The following is a 15089-nucleotide window of genomic DNA, read 5'->3' on the forward strand; positions in this document are numbered from 1 at the left end:
GTCCCTGCACCATTTCCCCATTTCTCCCCACTCCCCCTCCCAGTTGATAACCCTCCAAATGGTCCCCATACCTATGATTCTGTTCCTGTTCTGGTTTGCTTAGTTGGGTTTTGTTCTTATTTTCTAGATTTAGTTGTTGATAGTTGTGAGTTTGTTGTCATTTTAATGTTCATAATTTTGATCTTCTTTTTCTTAAATAAGTCCCTTTGACATTTCATATAATAATGGCTTGGTGATGATGAACTCCTTTAGCTTTACCTTGTCTGGGAAGCACTTTATCTGCCCTTCCATTCTAAATGATAGCTTTGCTGGATAGAGTAATCTTGGTAGTAAGTCCTTGCTTTTCATCACCTTGAATACTTCTTGCCAGTCCCTTCTTGCCTGCAAAGTTTCTCTTGAGAAGTCAGCTGAGAGTCTTATAGGCACCCCTTTGTAGGTAACTCTCTGCTTTTCTCTTGCTGCTTTTAAGATTCTCTCTTTATCTTGAACTTTTGGCATTTTAATTATGATGTGTCTTGGTGTGGTCCTCTGTGGGTCTAGCTTGTTTGGGAGTCTCTGTACTTCCTGGAATTGTATGTCTAGTTCCTTCGCCAGATATGGGGAATTTTCCTTCATTATTTTCTCACATAAGTTTTCAATTTCTTGCTCTTCTTCTTCTCCTTCTGGCACCGCTATGGTTCGAATGTTGGTACATTTAAAGTTGTCCCAGACATTCCTAAGCCTCTCATTTTTTTTTAATTCTTGTTTCCTCATTCTGCACTGGTTGACTGTTTTTTTTTCTCCTTATATTCCAAATCATTGATTTGAACCCCGGTTTCCTTTCCTTCACCATTGGTTTTGTGTGGATTTTCCTTCATTTCATTTAGCATAGTCTTCACTTATTCCCTTAGGCGTTTGCCATACTTAAGCCTATCTGTCAAGCCTGTGAGCATCTTTATCACCAGTGTTTAGAACTCTTCATCTGTTAGGTTGTCTATCTCCTGGTCCATTAGGTTGGCTATCTCCTTGTCACTTAGTTCTCCCACTGGGACCTTGATTTGTTCTCCCTTTTGGGCCATACTTCTCTGTCTCCTCATCTTGACAGTCTCCTGTGTTTGTTTGCCTCTGTGTCTTAGGGAGAGCTGTCGTTCCTGCTACGTTGTAAGGGGTGGAGCCTTAGGTATTCGTCAGTAGAGGGTGACCTGTTTCACCACGTTGTGGTGCTGTGTGTGTGAGAGGGGTCTGAGAGGGAACAATGCCACTTGCTCAGCATTCGCCCCTTTTCCAGGCACCTCTTTTACTTCCATATGGGACTGATGCCTCTCTAGCTGTTGCTCTGGCCATTGTTCCCAGAGTGGGTGGGTCTGCAGACGTTCTAGGACTGTGGGGGTTCCTTTAAACAAGTGGACTCTGCTGAGAGACAGCAGTTTTTTTATTTGTCCCAACCCCCACTGGTTTGCACAGTCAGAAGCAATGAGGCTTGATTTTCCCCCGTGCTAAGACCATGAGCTGTGCTGTTTGATCTGGTGCTGGGAGGGCTCCCCAGGTGACCCTCCCCAGGTGTCCCACCCGACTTTTTAAAACGTGTGGCTGCGCTTTCTGCCGGCCTGCTGCTGCTGCTACTGCCACTGCTGCCACCACCACAGCGTGTCCTCTCTGCCCCGGCTCCACCTCTCTTACCCATCTGGGTGAGTATTTCTTCTTTATACCTTTGTTTGTTGGACTTCCATGCAGCTTAGTTTTCTGGAACTTCTGGTTGTCTCTAGTTTTGAGGTAGTTGTGTTCCTTCTTAGTTGTGGAGGGAGATGCAGCATGTCTGTCTGCGCCTCCATCTTGGCCAGAAGTCCTGATTGCTAAACTTTTAAAATTATTCATAGGTTTTTCTGAGGATATCATTGTTGGGTGGTGGTGGTGGTGGTGGGGTTGTTGTGTGTGCTGCGCTGCTTTTCCAACCAACGAAAATCTCCTGATTAAAGAGTAAGATGGTTTACATGTTGCTTACAACAGCTTGTGCCTACAGAAAGGACCTTTATTGTTTAACATGTCCCTGCCTAGACGTGTCCAAGTTCAATAACAGTTTACATGAGAGTGGACCTTCAGTTTCAATCAGAATACAATACACATTGCATCTAATTCTGGAGGGTCCAATGAAGTAGATAGACTATATTCATAATAATTACATTTAAATCACCTATATTTGAAGAACGCTATGTCAAAAAATACAATTTTACCAGACGTCAATAAGAGAAAGTGTAGCATCAATTCAGTAACTGCGATTAAACTAAAAACATTAATCAGAAATACTTTTAAGAGAGAAACTGGGCAACCGACAGCCAGCCCTGAACAACACCCCCACGTAACCTGCTCCTGAGCCCCCCTGGCTGGGGACCCGCTGGGTGAAGGCAAGAGGCCACTTGGGAGAGGCTGGAGCGCCCCTGCCTGTGGGGTCCTCGCCATTTTCCCCTGGGAAGAGCTGCTGACCCTTCCCGAGCTCTGTGCTGGAAGGAGGCGGTGCTTTCCCTCTCCAGGCCCTCGCCATCTTCCAGGGGGAGTTGCACCTCTGATCGTGTGGCTGATGGAGGGGTGGAAGTTTCACTGCATAAGACAAAAGGTACAGATCACCATTTTAGCTCCCAAAAAGGTGGGAAAAGAGGAGCCCACCGAGATGGGGGGCTGTGAACGGAGGAGACCGGAACCAGAAAGGTGGAAGGGGGCTGGGCGGTGGGAGGAAGGACTCCACGCAGGTGGTGTCTCCGCGGATCCGGAACCTTCTCTCGGGAAGAAGTGCAGGGAAGACTGAAACTTCTGTAAGAGGGCCACCCTGAGGCTCTTGGGAACTGGAGAAACGTGGCAGGACAGTGAGCCTCCGCTGACCTCAGGGCTGGGGGCACCGAGCCGTGGGACCCACGTGCTGCTGGGAGGCCCATCTGGCAACTGGCTCACGCCCCCCAAAAGGTGGGGTGATGGTGCTGTCAGCATGGCGAGGAGGACAGAACTTCTGCCCCCTCACCGGGTCCCCAGGACACTTCAGCCTGGTTTTGGATATCCGGGCCCTGGGGGAAGTGGGGACCCTCCCTGACACCCCCAGGATGGCTCTGCTGTTTCCAGAGGGGAGCGGAGGGGAACCCATGGGAAAAAGAGGTTTTCCTAACCCCTTCTGCCCTGGGCCCTGCTTCCTCCTCAAAAACAAGTCACCAGACCAGCGCAGCTGCGGCCGGGCCCCAAATAACCTCACCGGAGTGCTGGCGAGCGTTGCAGTTAAAAATAACCTTCAGCGCTCTATGGGGCAGAGCCAAGGCCCACCCCCCCAGGGAAGGCCCCTGCAGCCCGGCGCCCCTGGGGGCCCTTGGAAGGCAGGGGGACCTGACCGCTAACACCCACTGGCTTCTGGTACCAGGTGCTGCTCTCAGTTAGACCCGATGACCCCTCCGTGAGGCGGGCTCCTTGTCACTGCCATCTTACAGAGACGCAGCACACACACAGTTCTGTCCAGCAGCCCGTGGCCTCACAGTGTGGGTGGCAGAGCGGGACTTGGCCTCTGAAAGTCTGGCCACGTCTGCTGCCCTGGATGTTGCTTCTGCTCCCTCAGAGCCAGGAAGTCAGCGTGTGGCTGGACCGCCATCTCCCTTTCACTGGGCAGGACACGTCTCAGCCTCGTTCCCCTCACCGGCCAAGTCAGGTTCGTGGTCCAGGAAATGGAAGGTTCTCTCCTCAGCTATCGCACAGCGTTTCAGTGCTGAGCACACGTGTGCCAGTCACCAGCTACAATCCTTCGCTGCATGTAACCTGAGACCAGTGTGTGGGGTGAGCGTCATCACAGAAAGCGTTTGGGGGGAAAATAATCTATGGCACTGATCAAATGGGGAATAAGGAGATTACGCAAGAGAAAAACCTCCCAGTTTAAATAGAAGTTTGTATCCACACCATGATAAAATGAGAAGCCGTGGGAAGTTGCTTTATTTAGAGCCAGTGAGGCCTAAGGAAACAGGTCTTTGGGTGAGCACACCCCCGCACCTGCGACACAACAGCCCCCAGCACCTCCCGTCCTCAGCAGGCTGTGAAGTGGGTGCAGTAGCAATCATGGTTTCCCAAGAGCAGATGCAGCAATGTTAGCATAACATCCACAGTGTCCTCATTCATACCAGTTTCTTTTGAAAGTTTTTAGTGTTTTTTATCAAAATCATGTGATGTTTTCTTTTCATGTACCGGACATAAACTGTAGAAAAATTCAGAGGATCTCAGGTCTAACACTTGAACACCTAGTTTGGTACTTACTCCTGAGCAGTAGGTAAAATTTTGTTGAGCTCTTTCAGCTCCTTGTCTAGATTCAAAAGGGAAATACTGGGTCAACACGAAGTAGGCTTTCCATTGGTTAGACAGATTTTCAAAATTTGACGTTATTCTCTATTTTTGAAAAAAAAAGAAGAAGAGCTTAGTTGAGGTATAACTGACATGTAATCAGCTGCACATATTTAAGGGGTACAATTTTACAAGTTTTAAGATATGTGTACACGCATGAAATCATTCATACTATCAAGATAGTGAACATATCCAGCACTCCCAAAAACCTCCTGTGCCCCCTTTATCATACTTCCCTTCTCTCCTTTGTGGCTTCCCCCTAACCTTCAGGCAACCACTGACACTATACATCAGTTTCTATTTCCTAGAATTTTATATAACTAGAATTATACAGTTCTTACTCTTCATTGTCTGGCTTCTGCCACTCTGTGGAACAATTCTGAGATTCATTCATGTTCATGCATGTATCATTTGTTCATTCCTTTTATTCCGAGCAGTATTTCATTGTAGGGATGTACCTGTTTGTTCATCTGTTTACCTCTTGACGGACATTTTGGTTGCTTCCAGTTTGGGGCTATTCCAAACAGAGCTGTTATAAATATTATTTTTAAATAATAATAATTATAGAAAATATAAACAAAATATCACCTATGAAAGTGGGAGAAAGCGAACATACTATGAAAATTTGATAGGACTGCAGAGCAGGATCGACATATCTGTTGAAGTTTGTAGTAATGAATTTAGAGTAAGACCAATCGGCATAGTTTTGTGTATTTTTTCAGCCATATTTGGCTGCATAAGTACAGCCATAGAGAAGATAGAAAATGGCATTTAACCAAAATTAGGGTTTTGCTCTCAGAATACTACAAAGCTAAAGAAGGGCAAGATATTTTAGAATCCATGCAAGAGACTGAAAATGTTGATTGATCATGAAGTTTGGAGAAGGAATTGGGGCTGCAAAGTCAGCTAAGGTTGATTATATTTGTGTAAGTGTATATATATATCACTACATGGGTAATTCTGTAATTATAATCTCTATAAATATAGTTCACGAATTAGTTATTTTCTTCTCTCTGAGGATTTCAATCCTATTCTGTATCAAACTGACAGCTTAAGAAACTCCAAGCTCATGCTAAAAGACGGAAATGAAAAAGAGAGAATGAGTGGTTTCTTTTCAGGGTTCTAGGACATTCCAGAAAGGCTACTTAAACACAACTGAAGCGAACTCAGCAAATAAATAGAAGGGACTCAGTGTACCCTCCTTTCTTTCAGCCGCTCTTCACTGCTTATCCCCAGGCTGTAAGAAGGTGGGTTTGTGTATGGCACTGTATTCCCTTGTGGGGACATACTGTAGTTGATTTCATCAACCCCCATTGATGAACACTGTGGCTTCCATCTTTCATTATTGCTACGAATGCAGTCCAGGGATTTTTATGCTGAACTCCCCCACCCTCAGTCTTGAAGGCTTTATGCGCGGAGTACTACACTTCCAATAAACCGTGGGGGTAGTGACCGAACCAACGCCATGGAGAGCGAAGGACGGCCGAGTAGGAGAGGATCCCGGGCGACCCACGCGTGCGGTTCTTCGCTGAAGCCCCAGCAGGTGGGGCTGCAGGCGGCAGACGCACCGGGCCAGCCGGCCTCCTGCTCCTGCCCTGGGAACAGACACCTGCGCCGGGACCCCCTGGGAAGGGGGTGGTCCCCGGCTGCAGCCGCGGCTGCTTTGCGGAAAAAGTCCGCCGGCGTCGGGCATGCGCGCAAGGAGCCGCTGGTGGGGGGCGGGGGGGCGGGGGCGGGCGGTTCCCGGCCGGGCGCGCTCCCGTGAAAACCACCTGGTGCTCAACGGCCCCCTCTGGACAGGTGCTGCGGGCTGTTCTGCAAGGAGGACATGGAGCTGACTTCCGTGGGGCTGCGGTGCTGGGCAAGACCACCTTGGTCGGTGCCATGGCGGTGAGTGCTGCTGGGTCACCCGCCCGGGTGCGCCGCCGCTCCTGAGCGAAGGTGGGGGGGGGGGGTCAAGCGTGCCTGCCCTGCCCTCCCCGGGGGCCCGGACTTGAGAGTGTCCCGTGTGTTGGTGGTGGCGGTCGGGAGCTGAAGGGCTCATGCCATTGGGTCGTCCTGGACCCCGCGGGGGCCAATAAGGGCGAACTGGAGCTTGTCGCGTGTTTAAAGCGCTTGGGGTATTTGGGATTCCCCGGGGCTTGCTCTGCGGGGCAGCCGGAGGGTGAACTGCACCCTGGCACTCTCCCGAAGGGTGGGACTGGGCGCGCCCGAGAAAGCGGGAGAATGGAGAGGCTCCTTCCTGAACGCTGTGCGCAGCTTGTATCCTGTCCTTAGGGGGCGGGTTTCACTCGCTCCCCTGGGACCGAGGTCAGTTGGTGGCTGCTGCATTGACCGCTGGGAGCTGGGGACGGAGCCCCAGCCAGTCCGCAGCAGTGCCCCGCGTTTATTAACTTGGGGGCTCTGATTTTCCAGGTCTCAGGCGTGGGGGGTGGTCCGCAGAAAAGAACCACCTTGACAAACAGAAACGGGGGGGTGGTGGTGGTGGTGTGTTTCTTACAAGAAGAGATGGGAAGGGTCGGAGCAATGGATATCAGGATGGGGGGGGGTTGGGGGTTGGGGGGCTGGAGAGAGAGTCGCCCCGGGAACCCATCTACAGCGTGGGGTTTATTCAGTAGTGACTGAATGCAAGGATGATTATTAAATGATGATTGGTTAATTGGGGAAGAAGGAAGAATGAAAGATTCTCCTCACTGTTGAGAGCCCCAGAGCTGCCTGCACTCAGTCTTAGCTGGTAGGGGCTTGTCCTTCTCAGAATGAGTTTGGAACCATTCTAAAGAGAGGTGGCCGCACTTCTTCCATCTGCGAGTGACAGCGGCGACCCTCACTCACTCACTCAGTCGCAGACTAGCTGTGCAGCTGGTTTGGCTGCAGTCCTCAGTGTGGTCCTCCTCAGGTTGGAAGCGTCCCAGAGCCCATGCCACCGGAGGAGCAGGCACAAAGGAGAAAGAGAAGTGGATTAGTCCCAGTGTAAGGTCTCTGAGCGAGTTTCGTCCTTGGCATCAAAGGATCAAATCTGCTGTGCGTCCGTGGCAGGGCCATGTGTGAGTCCAGTTTGGTGCTACTGTTCAGAGAGACTGTGCGGAGCCGGAGTTTGAGTCCCAGCTGGGCTCAGGGTTTATATCTGCCTTTGGGCAAGTGACTCACCTTCTCTGTGCTCGTTTCTTCATTTGTACAGTAGGGTAACGGTATCTGTGTGTATAATGGTGTTCTCAGGCTTAGTGTTGTAATTGATGGAGAGAGAATAGTGCTGGGCCCAATGCAGAACCTCAGGAAATGGTAGCTGTTTTACAGGGGTACCATGAGTACACCTGACTGTTGAACAACGCTGGGGTTAGGGGTGCTGACCTCCCCGGAACTCAAAAATTTACGTATGATTTTTGACTCCCCCAAATCTTAGCTTGTCCCTCAGTATCTAATGCGCATTGGTTTCAGGGCCTCCTGTGGATACCAAAACCCATGGATGCTCAAGTCCCCTGTATACGATGGGGAGATGAGCGCGGACAGTTGGCTTTCCATACCCGCCCACTCCCAAGTCCACTAAGAAAACAGTGCAGGTATTTATTGAAAAAAGTTAGTGACTAAGTCCAAACCCGCATTCTTCCAGGGCCAGCTGTGTTATTATTACTCTTACTACTGCCTTTGTTACCATCACCCACGGGCACGGTGGGGAAAGCCGCTTGGAACCCGCGGGGCCTTGTGTGATGGGGGGCGGGGGACGGTTGTTACTGGGTAATGTCCAGGTTGTCCTGATGAAGGTCTGTAATTACCCAGGACTTGCTGCAGAACGGCCACCTGCAGCTTTTTGTGTCACGCGTCATAAAAGTAACTGATTTGCTCCCTAGAAAGTGGTGTGAGAACAACCCCCGCCTGCCGCACAAGCAGATTGTGTCCACGTGAAACGTGAAATGATGAGGACTCTGCCTTTATTTTTGCTGCAGTGGGTCAATGCTGATTTGTATTTGGAGCTACACACACTGGCGTAGACATTTGCAGAGTTAAGTGCCACAGGCCCCATGCGGGCGCATTTAGACACGATTTTCTGTGCCTTCGCGTGTTTAGTGAAACATCTCTGTCTTCTCCTGCAGGGGTCCTCCCCACTCCTCCCTTCCGGTGTCAGCTCTCCCAGCCCTCGTCTTAGCCTCTTTCTTCTCGACAGCAGTGCTGCTGAGCTAGCACAGTCCGGCCCTCACGTCAGCCAGGGTTCCCTCGGGCCCGCAGCTCTGGACTCGCCAGCTGCCCAGCCCCTGTGTGCGGTGGCGCTCATCCGAGAGGAGCTGCCTGAGGGCCCGCGGGAGGGAGGAGGGTGCCGGTCCTGCCCAGACGGAGAAGTAAAATCAGAGCCCAGCGCCTGAGGCCTCACAACCTGCTCGCAGGGACGTACGGCGGGGTTGCCTGTGCGAGGCCCTGGGTCTGGCTTGGGGAGTGGGTCCTAAAGACTGTGACATGGTGCCTGTCCTCAGGGAGCCCACAGCCTAGTGACAGGGATTCATTCGGTCCTTGACCAGAGTCTACGCAGGGTCTTCTGAACTTTCGACAAGGCCTCCGCTTTGGGGCTTCCATGCCCGTCTCTGCACCCCCCCCTCCCAATTGTAGCCAGAATCCTGCCTTGCTCAGTGGGACTCACTCACCCTCCACATGTGACTACTCTTCCTGTCTAATCACGACCCTCATCCCCGCCCTCCCTAGCTGAGGTCTGGCCCCAGGGGCTTGCCCTCAGAAGCGTCCTGCTGGGTTGCTCACCCCCCCCCCCCCCCGTCTCCCCAACCCCGATGTTTCCTTAGTGATTTTGCATCCACTGACCCCCCTGCCCCTCCCTGTAACTTCCTATTTTCCCACGCTGTGGTCAGAGTTGAGCTTGGTTCTGTCCCAATGTCTCTTATCACCTATTTTACTTCTGAATAGAATCTGTTTTATCACTTTACCGGCTCTGGTTTTTCTTTGAGACGAGCTGAGACATACAGACTTGTGAACAGCTGGTTTATTTCCAAGTAGAATTAAAATAGGGGTAAAGTATGAAGGGTTTCAAAAGGGGTGAACGCTATCGATTGGCAAAGAGGCAACTGATGACGCCCGGGGAAGTCTGGAGCTAGAGGTCCCCGTGAAGGCAGGTGTTGGGGCGGGAAATAGGGATCCTTTGAGGGGTGTTGATGATGCAGCCAGGGGGTGGGGGAGGCTGATGGGGTCTTGGACACAGGTGACATTGGTGAGCTGAGGTGTGTCCGTGACAGCCAAGGGGGTACAGGAGGGTCTCTGTGCACGCCAAGCACAGGGCACAGGTAAGAGGAACGTTATGACCTGTTTAGGTTGCCGGGGAGAAACGGGACCAGCCAGAGGGCTGTGGTACCAGTTACGGAAAGTGGTCAGTCTGTGGATTTTACAGGATTAGAGAGGAAATCAGAGAGGGGTGGAGGGGAAGGAGGAATGAGGGCAGATGTGAGATGGGGTGAGAGACATCAGGGACTAGACCCATCTGAGCAGCCCAAGGAGACATGCATCCCAGCGACTTTTGTTATCCTAAAAACGCATCGGAATTCAATCTTCTTCAGTCAGCATCTCACCCTAGCAGCCCCCACTCCCACCTGCAAAACACTGATAATTGACAGTGGTGATTAGACCCAGATTCAGAAACAGTGAATAAATGAGGTTAAACAAAGCATCAGCTTGATGTCTGTTCATCTGCTTTCTAATTTGTTGGAATCAGGAACGCGTGCAGGGCAGCCGAGTGAACACGCTGGAGATTTCCATCAGCCGGGCCATCACCACCAGTGGCCACGGGGTTTCCTAACTCCCTTTTAAAGTTGTAGTCACGAAACCGGCACCCTGAGTAATGTAAGTTGTTGTCGTGTAGAAATCAGTACCTTCCCCCTTGTCCCTCCCTTAAGTCAAACAGAAACCTCATTTATTTCTCTTTTATTCTGTGGGCAAACTAATTTTTTTTCTTGTTACAAAAGAAAGAATGCTCGTTTGCTACCCTGGAACCAGCCAAAGACTAGACCTGAGTCTGCAGAGCAGAGTGGAGATCACGGAGCGCAGTCGGGCTGACCTCACGCCACACATGAGGCTGCAGTGCGCTCACACTGCCAATGACGATGAGTTCAGCGACTGTGCTTCAGGGACGCCGGGGTGGCGCTGGGCAGACAGAGGGTCTGTTAGTGAAAAGCACTCAGTCCCTCACTCTCACTGCCGTCTGGTGCGACGGGGCTGCCTCCTCCCTGTCCCTGCAATGCGTCATGGTCCGGCTCCCACTCTAGTGTCATTAGAGAGGTGCCCTGAGGTGGTGATGGTTCGTATTTCTCTACCCTTTTGACAGCAGGTGAAGGAAAGGGTGATAAACTCAAAGAAATATCATTAAAATGTTCTCACGTGAGACCTGTGTGTAGTCAGAGATAGGTGTGTCTGACTTGCAAGACGCATCTGTGAGGGTGGTTATTATTTTTCTTCTCATTTGAGGTCATTCGGGCGCTCCCTTTCTCTGTGGGCCGGTACTGGTCTTACTCACAACAAGATCCCGTGCGTACAGTAGGCGTCTCGCAGTCGGGGAGCAGAGGCGAGCAACGTGCAGGGGAGCTGCGGGTCTCTGTGCACTGATCACATATGCCATACTCTGAGTGCCTCAGACAACAGTGGAATCTGGCAGAAAGTTCTGGTCTCTCCCCAGCAAATTCTCAGTTATTTTGAGCTCCTGGAGGAGGCGGAAACTCCCCCCCAACTTCTCCTTCTCTGTCTTTTATTCCTGCCCACCTCCAGCCATGAGTGGTGGCCCATGGAGCTAGTCACAGCACACAGGAGGGTGCCTGGGAATGAGGGCAGAGAAGCGGCCATATAGGTGCGCAGGCATTAGTTAGCACACACTAGTCGGCAAACCATCCCACGTGTCATGGAAGGCTAGGCGTTTGGGGGGACTCGGGGGGCAGTTCCCTGTGGAGGCCTGTTACCCATGGCCATCGTCTCCCCCCAAAGGTGAGAAGTTAAGTGTAGCTACGTGACTTAAAATCAGGGTGCCACACCTTGATTGTGGTCTCAGGGGTGTGGATTTGGTCATAGCAGCTCCACACTTCCCATCAGAACTGGGGGGATCGGTGGGCCATCCGCAGGCACCGGCCGACCCACTAGGCGCACCCACTTAGGGGTGCAAAGCCGCCCCGGTCTGCCTGGGTGCTGAGGTCGGGCCGGGCCTGTGCACGCGCGGGGACCCGTGCCGGGTCTGCACCTCCCTCCCCGGCCGCACGGGGGGCTGAGAGCTGCTCTGCACTTGCTTATGTTTGCCTTGCAGACAAGGAATTTAGCCTCAACATAGGAGACAGAGGCAAAGCTGAAAACACAACAGAAAAAAAGATTTATTTTCAAAACTTAATTTGTCCTTCAAACTCAAATCCAGAACGGGGTGGGTCTGCAGACTGGGCTCTGGAGCCTTCTCCCACCGACCCCTGTTCCAATTCAGTACCTTTCTCCCTGCACCCTTCGGACAAAGCTAGCGACGGGGGTGCCGTGCTTTCTCCGTCCTAAGTGGGGTTCCGTCGCCTGTCCTCCCACCGCTGAGCGGCAGAGGTCGGGAGGCCACGGTTAAGGCCGCGAGGACACCGGCGCAGGTCCGTCTCAGCACCTGCGGGGGTGACCTCGGCGCCAGCGTGGCGGAGAGCTCACGGTGGCCCCCGCGGTGAGCTCCGTGCGGGCCTAGCTCCCCCTCCGGGCGTCTTCTCCTGGACTCCCCACCAGTTCTCTGGTCCTTCGGATGGTGCTCTGGTTTCCCTTAGGACCTCAATGAGACTCCTCTCCCTCCGTGCGCCGCGTGGGAGCTTCACGTAACTGGGTGGTTTTCAGGGCAAACTGGCGGGAGGAAAAAGAGAAAGAATAAGCAGGATTTCCACAGCTGGTGGAACACAGGGGTCAATTTTCCAGCTTTGCCTGGGCATTTCAGGAGCTGACCCTGGCTCTGGGTGTAGCTTCAGGGCGGGAGCAGGGCCAGGAGAGGAGCCGAGGGAAGGGTCCCTGGCAGCCCCGACGCTGGCTCCGACCGGCACCTGTCCAGCCCTCTCTGCTTCCGTCCCGTCCTGCCCGTGGAGCTGTGCCGAGGCTCACCGCCTTCAGCACAGAGCTGACATCCAGGCAGGAAACCCGTCGGGTCACCGCCGTGCCGGTCAGTCATCCAGTCATGAATTCTGTCCGCAGTTGGCTGGCTACTGCTTCCTTCCAAAATCCACAGGCACTGGCTTCTCTGCTCTGTCTCAAGATCGTGGTTGTCATCAGTGCGGGGACGGCTGGCCGCTGGACGTTGGCTCCAGAATGACGCGTTCTCTGTCGTCAAGAAGAAATAAAGGGGCGGGGTGGGGGGGTGAGGGGGGAGAAAGTGAGTCTGGACAGCGAGCCGACTGTCTCTGGAAACGAGTGGACAGTGTCGTCTTTACTCACGGGCCTCAGAGGGGCTGCGTTGGTTGGCGTGACGTCCCGTTCTTTCAGTCCTCTCCCCGGTCACTCCTCTTGGAGACGGTGGGCAGAGTCGGCTGCACATGCTGGGGCCAGGGAGGCGGGCGGCCGTCCCGGGTGCGCAATGCACGGGGGTCGCGCTGTCCTGCGTCTCCCAGCCCTCCCGCCCTGCGGTCCAGGTCCGGCCAGAGGCGGGACCGGAGGGAGCGGCCCTCCCGGGCCCTCCTCCCACTGCCGGTCCGTGGGTCCTGCGTGCCGCTGGTCCGTGGGCCTCGCCAGCTGAGCGTGGAGGGGCAGCCGGCCTCTGGGGCCCTCGGTGCAGCCGCAGAGCCGAGAAGCCCCGGGTCCCCGAGTCACTGTGTGGAGAGAGAGGGGATGAGCCGCGGGGGCTCCCTGGCCCGCATCGTGGGACACGCGGAGCAGGGAGATTTCACTGGGTTCGGACACTGAAAGCCCGCCGTCACGGCCTGGCGTTGTCACCCTCACCCATGAAGCCTCGGATGGGAAGCGAGACTCCCTCTGGCTTGACGGCTGAGTAAGTGTTGGACTTTGGACGAGTCACGTTCTGTCTCTCAGGTTCGTCTCGCCCCCGCCTGACGCGGCTTGTTGGTTTCACTCTCTGGCCTTCGTCATCCTTCTCGCCGCCCAGTGGAGAGAGGAACCGGAGCGTCTCTGGAAGGAGGGTGAGTATGGAGACGAGGTGTTATGACCACAGTTTTGAGCACCGTTCCGCCCAGTACACAGAAGTCATGAACCGTCTCTCACCTTAGACCGAGCCTAAGTACCGTCCGTGTGGCTGTGACGTGCAGGTGGTGCCGCTCCCGTCGGAGGACCGCGAGCCCCGGAGCAGCGCCGCTCACGGGCTCGGTGCCCGGAGCCGCCGGGACCCGGGCTTGGCGCCGACAAGGCCTTCTGCGTCCTTGGTGAGGTTTCTTCCTGGGTTTGCTGTTGTCTTTTGACGCAGTTGTCAGTGGGGTCGTTCTCTCGGTTTCCCTTTCTGGTAGTTCGTCGTTGGTGCCTAGAGATGCGGCCGATTTCCGGCCCTTTGGTTCGTGTCCGGCTCCTGTACTGGATGCGTCCGTCAGCCCCGGCAGTGTTGGGAGACGTGTCGCGGCTCTGTGCACAGAATCTGCGAATAGCGACCGCGTCACCTCCTCCCGCCCAATGCGGGTGCCTTTGGTCTCTTCTCCTCGCCCGGTCGCTGCGGCCAGGACGGCCGGTGCCGTGTCGGATGGGAGCGGTGAGAGCGGACACCCCCGTCCTGTTCCCGCTCTGCAGGGAGACGCTTCGGGTTGTCGCCACCGAGTGTGTTACTGGTTGTGAGCTGGTCACGTGTGGCCTTCATGCTGAGGTGTGTTCCCTTTCGTCGCCCTTTGCTGAGACGTGTTCTCCTCACCGGGCGCTGCGTTTTATTAAACGCTTTTCCTTCACCTGTTGATGGGATCATGTGATTTCACACTTGATGCTGTTCCTGTGGCGCATCGCGTTTGTTGGTTTGCAGCTACTCTACCGACCTTGCATCCCTGGGACAGTGAAGTAATAACGCCCCGCTGTCTCATTATGGTGCATGATCTTTTTTTTTTTTTTCCGTTGTTGATAATCTCTTCAAGGTATTGCTGGGTCTGGTTTGCTAAAATTTTGCTGAGGATTGTAGCATCTACGTTCCTCAGGGCTATTGCCTCTAATCGTCTTCCTTTCTAGTGTCTTTATGTGGTTTGGGAAGGAGGATGATTCCAGACTTGTGAGAGGAGCTTGGGAGACTTCTTGTCTCTTGATTTTTTGGACGAGTTCGAGAAAGATGAGTGTTAGTTCTTCTTTGAATGTTTGGTAAAATTCACCTGTGAGCCATCCGGTTCGGGACTTTTGTTTCTTGGGAGTTTTTGATGACCGCTTCAATTTCATTCGTCGTGATCGGTCTCTTCAGGTTTTCTGCTTCTTCCTGGTGGAGTCTGGAAGGCGGCGCGTGTCTAGGAACGTGTCCGTGGCGTCCAGACCGTCCAGCGTGTCGGCGTGTGGTCGTTGGCGACGTGTTCTTACCGTCCCTAGCGCTTCCGTGGGGTTCGTTGTTACTGCTCCTCTCGTTTCTGATTTTAATGATGGGGGGATCCTGTCTCTTTATTTATTATTTCATTGCCTTTTAGATAGAGAAGGAGGGGTGGGGGGGAGAGGGGGAAACATCAATTTACTGTTGCACTCTCTTACACACTCACAGGCCGCCTCTCGTCCGTGCCCTGACCCGAGGTGGAACCCGCGCCCTTGGAGGACTGGGACGCCGCTCTCACCGATGGGCTCTCTGGCCAGGGCTCCCTTCTTCTCTGGATGAG

General features: G+C 53.4%; 1 long non-coding RNA gene across 4 annotated transcripts; it reads left to right on the forward strand.

Annotated features, from left to right (window-relative positions):
- The first annotated feature begins 6079 nt into the window (after positions 1–6079).
- LOC150005602 (uncharacterized) lies at positions 6080–10366 on the forward strand. Of its 4 annotated transcripts, none has more exons than XR_016511681.1 (4): positions 6080–6228; positions 7774–7895; positions 10043–10170; positions 10293–10366. It is a non-coding gene; the product is annotated as an uncharacterized LOC150005602 (long non-coding RNA). The 4 variants fall into 4 exon arrangements; XR_016511682.1 differs by lacking the exons at positions 10043–10170; positions 10293–10366 and adding exons at positions 8184–8335; positions 8427–8920; XR_016511680.1 differs by lacking the exon at positions 7774–7895.
- The last annotated feature ends 4723 nt before the right edge of the window (positions 10367–15089 follow it).

This window comes from Furipterus horrens, unplaced genomic scaffold (assembly GCF_987537825.1).
Source record: "Furipterus horrens unplaced genomic scaffold, mFurHor1.1.pri manual_scaffold_6, whole genome shotgun sequence".
Taxonomy (NCBI): domain Eukaryota; kingdom Metazoa; phylum Chordata; class Mammalia; order Chiroptera; family Furipteridae; genus Furipterus; species Furipterus horrens.